The 16,254-nt window shown below is 44.0% G+C and overlaps 1 protein-coding gene across 3 annotated transcripts in view; it reads right to left on the bottom strand.

The window, feature by feature from the left end:
* Positions 1-16,254, bottom strand: part of NPAS3 (neuronal PAS domain protein 3) — a 686,751-nt gene that overhangs the window by 553,004 nt on the left and 117,493 nt on the right. The window lies entirely within an intron of this gene.

Raw genomic sequence — 16,254 nt, 5'->3', positions numbered from 1 at the left:
CTGCAGCAGAAGACAGCTCAGCCTAACATGCAGTGGTCAACAATGGGAATAAAACTGAATCATGGCCACAGGCAGTAGACTTACAGAGGTTTCAGTGAAGATGCTAGGATCCCAACAAGGAGATGGTTAATCTGTATTCTGACATCCATTATGGGGGCAGGTATTAAGGGAGCAGGCTTAAAGGACCATCCTCCTGGGCAGGGAATGTGTCTACCAACTCCATTGTATTTTCCCAAGCTTAGTACAGTGCTCTGTACATAGTAAGCTCTCAATAAATGCGCTTGATTGATTATTCTCTAACCAAATTCACTAGCAGATTTGGAGCAGACTCTCCAGGAGACTGGGACACAAAAAGGGAGAAATGAAGAGTTCCAGGCATTCTAGGTAATGATAAACAGTGTTTCAAGGGACTATCTTTATCGATCCAACAAAGAGAAGGAACTGTCATTCCCACACTTGTATCAACCACATCCACTGATTAAAATTTCACTTCCAGTAGCTTCTTCATCAAACCTAATGGATGAATACACATAAACCTGTACACCCACGGCAAACCCATAAAATACCCTTTCAATTTTTTTTTAAAATATCATTTGGTTTTCCTATAAGACTTGGAAACAGTCATAAAAACTTCACATTTGAGGTGCCAGATCTCTTCCCTTATTGAGCTCTACCTTCTGGGTGTATCCATGTCCACGACTCTTGTTACAATACACAGTAGGTGCAATGTGTGTGATTAAGCCTTGGAATCGGGAAGCCCAGTTTAAAAAAAGAAAAATGGCAAACAGGAATTCCCATTCTTGTGTCCTGCATCTTCATTTAACCCCAAATAAATCAAAGTCCATGTAGTGGCTTGCTCTACAATTGCCCTGTCTCATGCCTCAGAAGGAGAAACTCTTTGTGAATTCAGTAAATCTTAACAATGAATTTAGGGAAGCAGTGTTGCCTAGTGGAAAGAGTACAGGCCTGGGACTCAGAGGGCTTGGGTCTAATCCTGGCTTTGCCTCTAACTGGCTGTGTGACTTTGGGTAAGTCACTTAACTTCTCTGAGCCTCAGTTCCCTCATCTATAAAACGGGGCTTCAATACCCATCATACCTCCTACTTAGAATGTGAGCCCTATATGGGACCTGATTATCTTGTATCTACCCCAGCTCTTAGTTCAGTGCTTGGCACATAGTAAGTGCTAAATAAATATCACAATAATAATAATGATAACTGTTATTAATAGCAATAATGATAATACTACCCAGGAAACAGAGGGCCTAAAAGACCTCAATGAAACTAAACTTTGGAAATGTACACACACACACACACACACACACACACACAGTCCTGCCAAATACATTCTGCTTCATCTTTCAGTCCTAAAAGATTTATGTCAAATCACTTTCTCATTTTGTGGGGTGGAGGTGGAGAAATATCCATTCAGGTTGGGTTAGGACCAAACACATGTTCATTTAGAACCAAATCCAAATTAGATCCGGAGCCCCAGGGAAATGCGACATGGCAGCCCACTTACATTGTTTACTGCCAGAAGGAGGCAATGGTAAACCACTTCTGTTTTTCACCAAGAAAATTCTATGAATACACTACTAGAATGATTGCAGATGGAGTTGGGGCATCCTGGGAGAGATGAGTCCATGGTGTCGCTATGGGTCAGAGACGACTCGACAGCATAAGACAAGACCAACCACCCACTCTCTTTAGGCGTCGAGTGCAAGGTAGGGTAAGTCTTTCCTTGCCTCTCAGCATTTCTATTTCTCCCCTCCTGCTCCAATACCCTCGGCCCCACTCTTCACCTCTTCTTCCAACTCTCTCCTTCCCTTTCTCTTTTTGTCTTCCTCCCCTGACTCTGCCCAAACCATGGGCAATCATCATTTTCATCAAAATAGCACTGTATTTTCCTGGTGTGTCCCCACCTCTTAGATTCTAAGCTCCTCAAGGACAGAGACTATGTCTTTCTACTTGGTGTGCAATCAAGTGTCAAATACAGGTCTCTGTATAAACCTGGCGCTCCGCACACTCAATCAATATCGACAATGATAAAATGAAAAATGTAGCCCCCTCAGGAGAGGGAGAGGGACAACAGGAGTAGTGAAAGGAAGAAGGCTACATGCCTGCTAGCTTGGGTATGGCAGCTGGCAATAATAATAATAATAATGGCATTTATTAAGTGCTTACTATGCACAAAGCACTGTTCTAAGTGCTGGGGAGGTTACAAGGTGATCAGGTTGTCCCACAAGGGGCTCACAGTCTTAAACTCCATTTTACAGATGAGGTAACTGAGGCCCAGAGAAGTTAAGTGACTTGCCCAAAGTCACACAGCTGACAAGTGGTGGAGCCAGGATTTGAATCCACGACCTCTGACTCCAAAGCCCTGGCTCTTTCCACTGAGCCATGCTGCTTCCCAACAGGTGGGCAGTGGCTGACTCTAGAGCTCCAGAGAGAGTTGAATAAATTGCGAGTCCACAACCTCTATTCCTTCTTCTGGTGATGGGTTTCAGGGCCCATTCTTTCCTCAGGAGGAGCCAGCTCTGGGTGGGGAGACTGAAATAATGTCCTGGACTGATTTTTGGTAGCTGGGATTGGTGCAATTAGCAGCCCAGAGGTCTGTCCACAGTGTGAACTCTGTGCAGGAATGTAAGATGGGTGGCTACAACCTGACTGATGCAGAGATGCTCCAGAAGCTAGAATCAGGGCAGGATGTAAGCAAGGTCCTGCTTCCCATTATGCAAGATGAGCCCATATATCTGGGACCCATAAATGGCTCCCACCCACCCTTCTTATGCTTTACGATCATCAAAGCATTTAGGCTTTGAACTGTGAAGTGCAGCACAGAACTCCGGTCCCCGTTCCACAGACAGGGAACTTGGCTGACAAGACAATCATCACCCAGTCAGGGTAGCTCCGGGAATAGCACCCAAGTCAACCTCTCAGTCTCAGTCTTCTGATTTCTGTGCCATGGAGATCAGGTGGTGTTGCGGGCGGGGAGTGTAGAGGAAATGGGTTCTGGCTATTGTAATCTACATCCAAATAACAACCCAGAAAAGTTAACCTGTTACTCATTGACTGCAGTTTGCATTCCCATCTAAGGTACCAAATTTGGTGTCTGGTATACTAAGCTCAAACTGAAGCTGAGTGCAGCTTGCAAGTCACTTGCACACTGAGAGCACGTTGCATTCTTTTCCTCCAAGCATTTTGGACCCAGAAGGAATATTTGTGCACATTGCACAGAAGCGAGGCACTACCATTTCCCCAGGGAGGAGGCCAAATATGCTGCTGACAATAAAAGGGGCTAAAAATATGAGGCAACAATAACCACCGTCACCAAAATGGAAGGAGGGGAGATAGTAGGTATCAAACTGTAAACACGGAGGGGGAAAAACAGTAATTTCCTGTTGATGGCTACCACTGTATTTGGGCCAAAATATAATATTCCATTCTTGATGGGATCTCACTGCTTTTATGCAATAGGGGCACTCATATCTATCCTGAAAATTATTTTTCTCATTTTAATGCACATTCAAAATTTTCTGCCTAAAAATAATAACAAAGCATTAACCTTTGTATGAGCTGGGTCACTGAAGATCCGGTGAGCTAGGCTGTCCCTCAAAGACACCGAAATCAGTGCGGACCACTCCACTGGGCTGTGTGTCCCACAGAGTGGCTCATTAAGTAGATTTCGATCCAGTTTTACCAGTGACAGCTGCAATAGGTCCTATACTGAGATTTCCCAGGTACTTTGGGCTCCCCTTCTGGCCCATCCTGGGGGGCCAGAGGGTTGGAGGTGGCCACGGGGTGGGTTGGAGAATGGCCCGCCCCAACGGCCTAATTCAGGAAGGTGAGCAGGGCTTCCGTTGGACAAGGCCTGCCAGATCTCAGAGGCAGCTGTGGTTTCATTTACAAGTTGTGGCCAGACTGCGGGAAAGGAGCCATGCACCCGGGAGATGAGGCAGCAGTTTCTAATTTGTGCATAAATACAGGATTTCCCTTCCTCCTTTCCACCCTCACCGCCCTCTAATCCCCCTCCCTGCCGCAGAAATGCTAGCAGGCCCACACTGAGAGGGAAGAAAACTACTGCCACAAACTGGGGCCCAAGGCTTCTCCCAGGGTTGCCCCAGGCCCAAGAAGCCCTACTCAGAGACTAAACTGCAGCCCTGCAGTACTGTTTCTGCTAATGGGGAACCACGCTTCACTGAATCTCTCACCAGCAGCAGTCAATAATTAAACTTGGCCTTGGCCTCTAAGAGATGATGCACCCTCATTGATTAATATATATTGAACATCTAAGGGGTTGGAATGTGCTATATAAGTTGCTTAGCATGACAGGAAACAGCTATATTTATTACCACCCCATGCCAGAGGAAGTAAGTGCTATCCTACAGACTCTTTATGAGCTAATAAAGTTCCATGAGAATGTTTGTTGAACTTATCTACTTTGAGAAAACTTTGCTTAAAAACATCCTTTACCAGCTCCCCACTTTCATTTCTACCAGTCCTCCCATTCTCCTGAGCCGTTCACAGGTAGAGTGGAAAAAAAAAATCGGCATTCTTTATCAATAGCTGCATGAATTGTTTCTGGCCTTGGGAAAGAAGCTTTCTACAAGGCTAAAAACAATCTTTCCGACTGGTGAACACAAATTGTCAATTTCATGACAGCTCCGGAACTCTTTTTGTTAAATGGCTCTTCCTCCAATGTTCTGCCTTTCTTGGTGATTTCAATGCCACAGTTAGCACTGACAGTAATGCACGGATTGGGACACATGGCAAATTCTCCCTAGGGAGTTATGAATCAGAACAGGCGCCTCTTATTTTCCTGTGGTCCTTGCCAGCAGCCTGTCTCTTGTAAGCCTTCAAGCAACACTTCTATTGGAGCAAATTTGACTACTGGGAGAGGTTTCCCTAAGATCCTTAGGCTCCAACTTGATGTAAGCCCAGGAACGTCAGAGTTGAGGGTACCTGTCTGGCCCTCAATCACTCATATTTATTGAGTGCTTACTGTGTGCAGAGCACTGTACTAAGTGCTTGGGAAGTACAAGTTGGCAACACATAGAGATGGTCCCTACCCAACAGTGGGCTCACAGTCTAGAATGATAATAAACATATTCTGGGAGACTGACAGTCTCACAACACCGAGGCATCATGCTTCTAAATTGAAGGTGTACAGAGCTATGGGGTGTCCGACCTTGTATTATATGGCTACAAGACCAGTTCTACTAGGGAAGGCATACCTGATTCTCAAGTCATTCATGCTTCCTCAACACAGACACGCGAAGGTGAATTTCATCATGAAGGAAAACTACTAAACCATTGTTAAACAATTAAAGAAAATTCATCTGACAACATGAACCTGTTTGGATATAGGATTCCAGGCAGGATCGGAAGAAAAAGCTCATGCCCACAAGCTCATCAGAATTGGTGGGTAAAGCAATGTGACTTTACCCAGTAATGCTACCCTCCCGAGAGAGAGAGAGAGAGAGAGAGAGAGAGAGAGAGAGAGAGAGAGAGAGAGAGAACGAGTGGGGGGGGGGAGAGTGTTGTGTGTAGGTAGGTATGTCAGCTGAACTACCAAGTAAGCAAAGACGCAGTGAAATTACTGTGAAATGCACACTTATCTGAGATGGAGGTGGTGGTATCTAGAACAAGCAGAAAGGTTTGTGAAAGGTTTGTTGCCTGACAATCCATTTACTCAAATGTTTTACTCCAACAAGGACCCTACTTTGCTGTTGGATTTGGCAGGAAGGAAGAATGTCAGAGAATCAGCACAGCTTCTGCACTGTAACTCTACTGGCTCCTAGGCCACAGGTGGTGATTTACAAAATGATGGCAGGCAACAAAATAATCCCCTGGTGCAGCATTTCAAAAGGTGGCAACAAAGCAGCAGGCATTACCTTTAAGAATTTCAGGGAAAGTCAATCAATCTATCAATTATTCATTTATTGAGTGCCAGTTGGTGTGGAGCTCTGAATTCTCTGGGAAGATGTGATATTAAGAAATAAATGAGACATGGTCTGGAACTCAAAACTGCTTCTTATTCCACATCCTGTGAATACCATCAATTATTTAGTAGTAGTAATAGTATTTATTAAGCAGTTATTGTGTGTAGTGCATGATACTAAGCATTGAGAGCCTGGCTTTTTTTTATATCATCATCATCAATCATCATCAATCGTATTTATTGAGCACTTACTGTGTGCAGAGCACTGTACTAAGCACTTGGGAAGTACAAGTACAAGTACATATATTAGTCTAAGGGGAGAAGGAGGATTCAATTTTAAGTGAGTGCTATGGCTACTACTTTTATTCCTGCACATCCAAAATACATTGTTTCAGGGAATTTTGGAACTTCTCCCATGTGATAGAGCCAAGGGCCCATCCACCAGTCTTGATATGGAATGAAATTCTGATGGGCCACAATCAATCACCCGCTGGAGGCAGAAAATAATAAAAATAATAATAATATAATGATTATTATTAAGCTTATACTATGTGTCGAGCACTATATTAAGTGCTGGGGTAGATATAAGATAGACAAGTGGGACATAGGCCCTGTCCCACAAAGGGCTCACACTAAGTATGAGGGAGAACAAGTATTGAATCCTCATTTTACAGATGAGGAAACTGAGGCCCAGAGAAGCTAGGTGACTTGCCCAAGGTCACACAGCAGGTAAGCCACAGAGCCTGGATTAGAACTCAGAACCTCCAACTCCCAGGCCCCTTATCTTTCCACTAAGCCACACTGCTTCTCCAGAATATGACAGAAAGCGTGTTCTATGCTTTATGTTGAAGAAACAAGTCCCCTAGGATTCAGAAACACCCAACAGGACAATCAATGGGACTCAAGGCACAGAAGCCTCAGAAATGCCATCTGGTATCACCCGAACCCCCTACAATCTCTGAACATACAACTGCAATGATTGGAGCCCCAGTGTCCCTGACCAAAAACCTTGTGTGCTGTGAAATTCCCTCAAACACCAAATATCAAATCACCATCCCCAAGTAAAAACAAATTCCCCCCTCCAATCCTGGCCAGGCTTGGTTGATTTGGTTCTTGCTTTATAAAAAAATAATTGATTTTTCTCCTCCTAAAGGGTAAGACCTGTGCCCTCATCTTTCCCAGCAACCCAGGGTAGAATTTATTGCACACAAATAACGTTTCCACACACTATTTCAATGAATTTGCCATAGCTCATGCTGTTTTCAGCTGGGCCCTAATTTCAAGGAAGTCTATCTGAATTTTCCTTCTTCCTCAGCATGATGATATAATTCCTCTCAGGAAAGGCCCTGAATAGTCAGTCCATTTTAAAGTGAAAATGGAACTCGGCGCTTCCAGGGTTTAAAATAGAATTCCCTCTCTCATTTGTCCATCAAACTCAAAATTAGTGGTTGGAACTCAAATACCAATTAATGATAATCGTCATTCCATGAATTTCTATAGTGCCTTTCTTTCAAGGAGCTCAAACTGCTTTGCAACTCAATTGTCCTCACTAGCTTACTGGAAATGGATAGGGATCAGGTGTTACAGTTGCCATTTTACACAAGGAGAATCTGAGGCAGATGGGTACAGTCAGATGAGAAGGAAATTTTGCTGATGGCTTAGTTTAAGCCTTCACACCTACTCCAGCACTAAACCACAGGTCACTCAAAGAAGGTACATGTAGAATGAGGCTGTTTATCCCAATTGAAGTAATAAGCCAATAGTCCAAACTTTCACTAAAAGCACACATTATATCCTCAATTCACAGATTAAATTGCCAGAAAGATGGGCCACCATTCAGCGGTTTGTCTCGATGGAGCAATTGTGTATATTTTTCCTTGATATAATTTAGCTTTAGGAACAAATGCATTAATGCCTGCTCCTCTCTGAAATCAATTGTTCGCAATTTTGAACTCTATAGTTTAACAGCGTGACTTCAAAAGGTTCGCTGTAACTCTATTACTCTTACCTTGACCTTTACTTCATGTTCAAGTTTTCAGAGTCCTCACACATACAGTACTGCAGGTGTTCAGCTAACGACTTGTTCCTTAAAAATTCTGGGTGTTCATTTCAATCATGTAATGAAGGAATATGTGCCAGAGAAACCAATTAATCTGCTTTCGTGCTCAATTATGCTTCCTGTGTCTTCCCATTTGTACTCTGCGGTGTTCATTTCTCTTGAATCTGAAATGGCTTGTGGGATAAACAGGAAAGGTGGGGTAATTTCAGAGGGTAGGAAATAACTGGGTTCTAATACTGGTTCTTCCACTTCCTTGCTGTGCAAGCAACTCACTTTGTTTCTCTCTGCCTCAGTTTCTTCCTCTGTGAAATGGTGATTTAATACCTATTCGCTCTCCAACTTAGATGTGAGCTCTATGTGGGTCAGGGATTGTATTTGAGTGGATGATAGTGAATCTATCCTAGTGGTTACTACAGTGTTTGGTACATACTACATGCTTATAAATACCATTGATTGATCCTTTGAAGGAGGCCAGTTGTGTGTAAACAGGGTCACTTGCCAGTAAGAAGCAGTGTGGCCTAATGGAAAGAGCACAGGTCCGGGAGTCAGAGGACCTGGGTTCTAATCCCGGTTCCACCACTTGTCTACTGTGTGACCTTGGGCAATTCCCACCTTCTCGGTGTTTCAGTTACCTCATCTGTAAATGGGGATTAAGACTGTGAACCCCGCACGGAACATGAACTACGTCCAACCTGATTAGTTTGTATCTACCCTAGGGCTTAGTATAGTGCCTGGCACATAGTGAGCACCCAACAAATAGCATTAAAAAAAGAAAATACATAAATAATAATAATAATGGTATTTATTAAGCACTTACTATGTGCAAAGCACTGTTCTAAGCACTGGGGAGGTTACAAAGTGATCAGGTTGTCCCACGGAGGGGGTGGGGGAGGCTCACAGTCTTAATCCCCATTTTACAGATGAGGTAACTGAGGCATAGAGAAGTTAAGTGACTTGCCCAAAGTCACACAGCTGACAATTGGCAGAGCCAGGATTTGAACCCATGACCTCTGACTCCAAAGCTCGGGCTCTTCCTCTGACCCACGCTGCTTCTCTACACACATCAGTAAGTAGACCCCAATTTATGTGGAAAATGACTGTTTCTAGTCATATCATCATGCCTTCTAATTTCAACAGAAGCGGGGCATGAGAAAATGGCTCCATAAGGAGGAAAATAAAGGGTGGCTTTAGCGGCTGCCAGACAGAGGAAGCATCCTTGCGTATGCTAAGTGTACCCTGGCCACAGCCTCAGAGAGTATACTTGTTGGCCCAACACATTATCTGACCTGAGAAACTCCCTACCATGGGGACAACAACCTGTGTAGTGTTCAGTGCACACAAAAAACAACCAGACTGAAATATCATCTGCCATTTGAGGATATTTTGACATCGCTGGATTTCTTGCTGGAAATCTGAGTCACCACTGACTGTAGAGTTTCCTATCAGAGCCCTTTATAAAGTTGCTGGGCATTCCCTATCACTTCTCTAGATCTTTTATTACCTACTGCTCCAAAAACAACGGGTACAAATTACTCCAATTTGGAAAATGGAAGTTTCTGGACTGGCCATCAGTCAATTAAGAAAAGCAAGTGTCAAATGAATTCACTGGGATTGTCTTAGCTTCTCCTTGGTATTCAGAACATATTCTGGTCTCCACCACAAAAAAATGTAGCACTTTCTGCACTTCCCCGGGGCCAAAGTACCTGGTCTCTGAATGTCTCTTAGGATCTCCTTCTTATCTCTGTTCCTATGTGTTGCTAGAGAAAGGCCCCTGGGAGCCTTCCATCAGACAGGACCATAATGATTTGTGACTACCTGCCCCACCAAACAAAAGATGGCAGGTGCACTCTAGTCGGGAACAAGTTGGAGTGGCCAGAGCAGTGGGAAAATTGGGAACTCCAGCATGGGCAGTCAGCAGTGGCAGCGGGAGAAAAGAATAGAAAAAAGGCAGCTGATTCTACTGCTCCCCAACTGCTATGGTCATCACTGGAGCTGTGGCCACTTCTATCACTGTAGCCAGAGGCTGCTCCCTGGATTTCCGGGTAAGGCTTCTCCAGGTGCCAATGGGTTGAGTATGGGAAAGATGGAGCAGAAGCTTCCACAGAGCACCCTACGGCAATAACAGTGATCATGGTGGCAAAGTGACTATGGTGGTGGCAGCAGGGAAGGGATCGCATCAGCTACCCTCTCCCTTTGTTCATCCCCTGCCCCGTCCCCACAGCAGTTATATACATATCTGTACTCCGCCCTTCTGGTGCTAACCTTCTCACTGTGCCTCGATCTTGCCTGTCTCGCTGCCGACCCCTGGCCCACGTCCTACCTCTGGCCCCTAACGCCCTCCCTCCTCAAATCTGCCAATCACTCTTCCCCACTTCAATGCCTTACTGAAGGCACACCTCCTCCAAGAGGCCTTCCAAGACTAAGCCCCCTTTTCCTCAGCTTCCCTTCCCTTCTGTGTCACCTTGACTCACTCCCTTTGCTCTTCCATCCCCTTTCCCAACCCACAGCACTTATGCATATATTTATCTGTAATTCTATTTATTTACATTGATGTCTGTTTACTTGTTTTGATGCCTGTCTCCCCTCACCTCTAGACCGTAAGCCCATTGTGGGCAGGGGTTGTCTCTCGTTATTGCTGCATTGTACTTTCCAAGCCTTTAGTACAGTCCTCTACACACAGCAAGTGCTCAATAAATATGATTGAATTAATAAATTCTTTATTTATATTAACGTTTGTCTCCCGATCTAGACTGGAAGTTCGTTGGGAGCAGTGAATGTGTCTGTTATATTGTAGTCTACTAAGTGCTTAGTACAGTGCTCTGCACACAGTAAGTGCTCAATAACTATGATTGACTGACCAGCCAACCTTGAGCCCAAGAAATGAACTAAATAGTCCATTGGTTTGGTCAGGAATAGCAATTTTCATGCCATGACAATAATTCATGAAACTAAAGCTGAATATACAGAATTCACTAATGTTTAATGTCAAAACAACATTTTAACAAATATTTACATTGTGTTCTGTGATAATATGAAATGTAAATGTTTCTGTTAAAATACATTTTGCAACACTGAGACTATATATGCACTTTTTGCGAAGCAATGGTCTTAAATATCCTTGTATCTCTGCTGCGACCATCTCTAGGACTGTTTCCCAATTGCTTAAGCTGCTGTAGTAGAGACTGACAGTATTTTCAGGGTCAGGGTATATCCCGGGCATAAGTGGTTTTAGCCTTGAGGTGGCAAGTTGCCATCACCTGCAGTAGCCTCGGGTGAAGATGAATTTTCTTTCCAAATGCATGAGATGCATCTTCACCCAAAGCAAGATCAGGGAGGCCTGCTACCACTTGGCTCAACTTTTTCCCACGGGTAGGTGGGCCAGACTTCTTTGATTTGTTGCTTCCTCCCCTTGTCGTGCCACTGACAATGCAATGCTCTAAAGGGCCAGGCACCCTTTGGCATCACTTCTCTTTCTGGTGTGATCCATGGCCAGTGTTTCCCAAGAGACTGGACATATTCCCTCACCACCCACATACCCAAAGAAACTATTTGGACATATCCTCTATCCTCTTATTTTGTGCTTCCCTGAACTTAATTAGAACAGCTTTTACCCTGGGAGCCTGAAATCAATCATACTAATCCCATGTCCCATCTTGGAATGTTCCATGATGCCACTGGGGCCTTGAAAAAATCATTTTGGAAACCACTTTTTCCTTTTCAAAAAAACCATACATGCATGGGTCAGGTGTGTTTCATAACCTAATAAAGATGGTTTCCTGCCTCCCTCATTTCTCCTCGTTTTAAGGTGCTTGATGTCAGAAACTGCTTTTCCCTAGTCAAACTCCTCTGAGCATACAAACAATGGAATCAACTGGTGGGCATGCAATGATCATGCCCACATAAGGCAAATTGCACAGGTCTGAAATCGAAAAGACAGACGGATTCCTCTTTCTCCCTGCAGCTCAAGTATCAGCTCCCTTGCTTTCAATATGTTTGGTTTTGTTCTCTGTCTCTCCCTTTTAGACTGTGAGCCCACTGTTGGGTAGGGACTGTCTCTATGTGTTGCCAACTTGTACTTCCCAAGCGCTTAGTACAGTGCTCTGCACACAGTAAGCGCTCAGTAAATATGATTGATGATGATGATGATGATGAAAGAGTGCTTGAAACGGGTTCTTCTAACCCAGTCCAGAATGACAGAAGAAGCCTCCAGACTGAGCCGGGTGGGCTTGTGATTGACAGCTGTTGCCCCCAAGTGCTAGTGATCCCATGCCTCCTCTCTTACCGCACCCAATCTGGCCTCCAAGGAGGGTGTGGAGACCCTACATGAAGCGGGGGTCTGCTGCTAATCAAGGTTACTTGCTATTATACTCTCCCCCAAGAGCTCAGTACAGTGCCCTGCACAGAGTAAGAACTCAATAAATAAAATTAATTGGTTTCTGAGCCCAACTAAGCTCATTATTATCATCATTATTATTACAGCATTTGTTTAGTGTTTACTATGCATCAAGCCCTGTTCTAAGTACTGGGGTTAATCAGGGTGGACACTGCCCCTGCCCTACATGGGGCTTGCAGTTTAAGTGGGACATGACATTTCATCTCATGTTCTATCTCTATAGCTCATACGCTGCAAAGTTAAGTTGCAGAGCCTTATTTGGAGGAAAACCATCACAAGAGACTCAGTTTCTAAAGAAATATTCACTCCTCAAAACCCTCTCACTTTGCAAAGGCCCATTAAATAATGGTTAAATAGGGAGCAGTAGTAATAGTGTTCCTTGTGTGCTTACTGTGTGCAGAGCACTATACTAAGTCCTAGGAGAGAATGCAAATTTAAACATGGTCCCTGTCTCTGATGGGGCTCACACTTGAAGTACAAACCAGGGTAACCTATCAAACACAAAAGTCTGTAAGGAATGTCACTTTTTATTAGTGCCCAGTGAAGATCTGATAATCTGCAGCCCTTCTCACTCCACATAAATCAAGACACATCAATGAGGTTGGATCTGGGTGTCCAATACAAAGCTCGATGCTTAGCAAAATGCTAGTAATAGAGCAGTCAACGATTGCTTTTTATGTTCATGTAGACTTTTTAAATTTTGGAAGCAGCCTATTACTACCCTTTGTAAGATAGCCCGTGCTCATATACACTAGTACCAAACAAAAGTTTGGTTTTAATTAGCATTTAGCTTTAACATTCATTCCTAAACCATAAAAATGTGGACAGCTTAATTATCTAAAACTGAGATTTGGTATTCGTGTCACCTGTAAAATTTTAATGTCATTGAAATAAAATCAAGACAGCAATTTGAAGAATTGGCAACATTGAAATATATGCACAATATGCAAAATGACCTGAATATAAAATAGACCATCCCTCCCAGGAACGGCCTTCCTGCCCTGACAGTTGCTGTGGGAATGACAGGGAGTATTCCCTCCAAGTGGGAGAGAAGGTGGGAGGGACAGGCTATCCTGTGTGTCCACAGGAGTAAGGAATCCGCGGCCGGAATCCACGGCCCTTGCCAGAGAGAAGGGAAGAGAGTACCCTCCAAGGGCTCCTTTCCTGCCCTCTCTGCCAACCTCAATATGAAGTGAAGGGGCATTTCCAACAGCTGTCACTGACTCCACTGGTCCCACTGGTCGGGCCGTCAGAAAGTAGTGGGGATTTATTAGATTGATTGAATCTTTTGGGGTGGAGATCAGAGAGGCTTACTATTATGCCATTATTGCTCTCATTAGCTAAGTTAATGGGCAGACAACTCAGCGTTGCAGGAGTGCGTGCTGGATGCCAATCACAAATACATTCCAGTTTATGGCACCTTTATCCTATGACCCAGAATTTTTTCATATCTATTGCTGGGTGGAGTCGGATTGAAACTGTTCAATTTGCAAAGCATTGTTGATGAGGGAAGTTATGTCGGTGGAGGTTTTTTCCTGTAGGGTTGTTCTGGAACCTCTAATACAGAGAAGAAAGGAGAGCACAGGAAAGGTGCTCAATAAAAGTCAACTGTTCCAGAAGGAGGCCAACCCCCTTTGCTATGAAAAAAGATGGAGGCGGCTTCTTAGAGCATGACTCTGCCCTGACCACTACCTCACGAAAGCCAGACACCCCAGACCAGATCTCTGGGACCAACATCTTGGAAGAATCTTCCCCACTCCTTCCACTGCAGTCTCTCAGCCAGGCTGAGGCTTGGAAATCCACAGCTCCCAGATCTGTATCCATATTCTCCCGATACTAACTCAGGAGGGCACAAAGCCCATCCTTGGGAGTTCTGCAAAGGACCCATCCCCTTCCACTGCCTTTTTCTTTTCAGCTTGAAGCATCCTGCGCTGATGGCTTCTTTGCAACATACCAACATGTCTGTAATACTCTGGACAAGAATGCCCCTTCGATGTCCTTGGCATCCCTCCATGGTCCTGAGATGACCCATGGTCTGCTTAATAGTTAAAATAATAGTGGCAAGAACAGCAATACTAGTTTCAAAATATGCTATTAATCGTTAATGCCAATGCACATGTAACATGCTATAGACTGAATGAGCTGGAGTAAATGCTCCTAATGGAAGAAAAAATGGGGAAGGAGGGGGTCTCAAAGCCATTTTCTTCAACTATTCACATCCCACCTGCTTTTTATAGGTGACATTAAATGTACAGTATAGTTTCAAGACAATTCAGATAAGCAGTCTCACTAAAATACACAACACTATTAATCATTCCAGTGACAGTGTCCTGATTTAACATCTTGGGGATTGCCTCCCCTTCTTCATCATTTATTTGCCAATATTTCCTTGTTATGAATATCCCCCACAATGACTCTCTCTGGCTGTCACAGCTGTGTACCTCCTGAACCTACCTTGAATACAAAAATTCTACTCCTAGGAGGCTAACCCCTTTGCCCCTGGGAGGATCTTTAGAGTTTGCTCAGATGCCGTCCCACTACTGGCCACAGTATGACTGCCCTGTCTAGGCCACTGCCCCCCACCTGCCCAAACCTGACACCCCCAAGCTCAGAGATCCGAGAGCTGAGAACAGCTTATGAATGGGCCCGCATACCTGATGGCGAGCCTACTGACCGCTCGATGCTATCAATTAGCAAATATCCTCAGCAACTGCAGTGGTCGTCAGGGTGGTGATGCTCAAAACGAAGGATGCAGAGAGCATTCTGGGATCATCTCAGATTCCAGTGGGGACCCACACTACTTATGCTACTTTAACTGTTCCCCGCATAACGCAGCAGGCACGAAGTACCCACCAAAATGCACAAAGGGCTATTTAACTGACGGGTCACAGAGACAAAAAGATGGGCAAACGGCTTACAACACAATCATGGTAACGTCAGGTGGAGCATAGCACTTTGAAGGCAGAGGGCTAAAATGAAAAGCCGGTATGGGGGAACTTTCTATCCACTGCAGATAGTAAACACCAGCACTACGATGGCTTCATGGAGATAAAACAGCTCCCTCACGTAACAAGACAAAGGACGAAGAAGTGAAGATTGGCCATTTAACCAGGGACAAAGGATTTTCAACAGAAATCAGTCTTGTTCAAGAGGAACTATGACACAAGATATGAACATTTAAACCCAAAGATATCAAAAACACCATGAGAATGCAGCCAAAAAGGAACATACTGTTAGGCTTGCCACTGCACTCTGGTAGTTCAGCACTGCCTATATATTGTACTAGTTTAAATCTCCTTTATCACTATCCGGTAGGCTCTGGAAAATGTAAATTCCAGTCTCACCTTGGAAGAATACAAGTTCGTCTCCGCTCAAAAATAAACTTTGCCCACTGCAAAGGCAATAAAGGTGGAGCCAAGTTTCATTAAAATGGCTTTTCTCCCAATAGCTATGAAACCTTCTCAAAGAATGCTAGCAGCATCCTGTTGCTCACATGACTGGTACTGTTAGGCAATGGACAAAGGCAAATGACTGCAAAAGAAGAGGACTCAACTTCAATTTAACTGTCCTGTAAGGTACATACTAATTAGCTGCAAAGCTATGAAATCCTAGCTAGCATGTTAAGTCTGCTACATGACAGTATAATTTGACTTCTTAAAGGATTATGCAAATTACAACTCATCATTCCATTACACGACTGAAAAAAAGTGACAGCTAATTTATACATAACACACCTTTCAAATCCCTAAGATGCGGAGCACCTGTGCAATGTATTTTGCCTAGATTTTCTTGCATATAAGTTCTTGTTTATTGCAGTACACAGAAGCAAACCTAAGAGCTTTAATAAAGTCATATGGAAAAA

The sequence above is a fragment of the Tachyglossus aculeatus genome, chromosome 14, assembly GCF_015852505.1.
Source record: "Tachyglossus aculeatus isolate mTacAcu1 chromosome 14, mTacAcu1.pri, whole genome shotgun sequence".
NCBI lineage: Eukaryota > Metazoa > Chordata > Mammalia > Monotremata > Tachyglossidae > Tachyglossus > Tachyglossus aculeatus.
Note: the sequence above shows the minus strand (reverse complement) of the source record. Positions and strands in the feature narration are given on the sequence as shown.